Raw genomic sequence first — 1,874 nt, 5'->3', positions numbered from 1 at the left:
CTATGCTCTATGCTTCTTCTTTTTTAAGCCGGGCATATTGTGCTATGTGCTATTGCCATTGATAGATCCGAGGAAACGGAATAGCAGGAGATAGATGGGAACGAGGAAGAATGTCTATGATGCGTTGATCAGCGCCAACAGTGAAAGAAGCAGGTTCCCGGGTAGGATTGTGCTTTTCCCGATGTGCCAAACGTATCTAGGGTTCGAGTAGACCGGGATCAGAGAGGTCAGGGTACAGATTTTAGGGATTTAAAGATGAGGGTTCATTTGCGTCGGCCTCTACAACCTCAGGGTTTATTTCAGACTTCACTCAACCGGAAAGGAGGGAGTACTAAATATTTTGAATATATTATGCGCGAACACCATATTATACTCATAGATATGAATAATGTGATTAAGTCATCTCCAAGGCTGACCCGCTAGTTCGTTCCCGCCCACGAACCCCTTGGTGCGTCGCCATCCCACGAACGCCCTTCCTGGGTCTTGAGTCTTGACGTGTCCTGTTGCAGCAGATTGATCGGTTGATTATGAAGCTTGAAAAAGGAATTCTATCACAGTGACGCTCTCCGTCTCCGTCTCCGGTGGGCAATGAACCGACAGGGTGCTATCCGATGTTATGTTTTGGCTTGTGGCTCTAGCTAGCTGGTGTTGGAGCCCATCCTAAGGAATCTTATCGACCCAATCCTTGGCCGTGATTGAAAACCAAGGAAAGCAGAGCGCTGCGTCAACCGATCCATCCTTCGGCTTCGGCATGGCTGCTGGAGACGGCGAGCCGGTGCTGCAGTCCAAGAGCCTGTGCGTGTGCGTGGTGGGGGCCGGCATGGCCGGCCTGGCGGCGGCGCGCGAGCTGTGCCGGGAGGGCCACTACTCGCCACTAGTAGAAAACGGAGCTTTAAAACCGGTTCGTAAGGGCCTTTAGTGCCGGTTTCATAATCGGCACTAATTGGTGGGCACTAAAGGCCCCCCCTCCTTTAATACCGGTTCGGCACAAACCGGCGCTAAAGTGCCACCACGTGGCGTGAGCTCGCGCCCTGGTATGGGGGACCTGTTACCAACCGGTACTAAAGGTTTTCTTTAAATTTTTTTTTTTGAAAATTTTGAAAAAAAAATTTGATTATTTTTTTTGATTTTTAATTTTTCTAAATTATTTGGTGATTTAGTCTCTAATCACCTCTCTTAACTGCTCAAGTGTGGATCACTCATTCCAAATCATCTAACTTCCCGACCGATCACCCATCCCTCTCACTACTCCAGCCCGAGCACGCTTAACTTTCGGGTTCTATTCTCCTTCGTTTCCAAGTCTGCACTTGTTGTTTTCCTAACAATAGTAAGATGCCAATCCTATTAACCCTCAGGAGTTTAGCTTGAGTATGAAGTCACACATTTCACTGTTTGAGTTTGAAACTATTATTCTAAAAAACAGTAATTATTTAGTAACACTAATATTTCTTGAATAAGTTTGATCATAGTTTGACCATAGTTTGACCACAGTTTGACCATAGTTTGACCAGATTTGACCAAAATTCAAAAAATTGAAATAATTATTTAGTAACACTAATATTCTTGAATAATTATGTAGTAACATTAATACTTCTTGAATAAGTAGTTTGACCAGATTTAACCAAAAATTTTAAAAAAATTGAAATTTGACCATATCTTTTTTTTCTTTTGGAATTTGAGGATTCTAAAAAATTCCAAACAGACCGTAGGCTGTCTCCATCGCATGCGGATTTTCGTGCTGAATTTTTTGATATATTATACGTTTTTTTCCGACATCGTATGCAAAAGTTATAGCCGTTTTACATTTTCCCTACACTTTTTGCAAAACATGTCCAAATTTAAGTTTTCAAATTTTCCTAACTAGTAGATGTAGT

This window comes from Triticum dicoccoides, chromosome 5A (assembly GCF_002162155.2).
Source record: "Triticum dicoccoides isolate Atlit2015 ecotype Zavitan chromosome 5A, WEW_v2.0, whole genome shotgun sequence".
NCBI lineage: Eukaryota > Viridiplantae > Streptophyta > Magnoliopsida > Poales > Poaceae > Triticum > Triticum dicoccoides.
Note: the sequence above shows the minus strand (reverse complement) of the source record.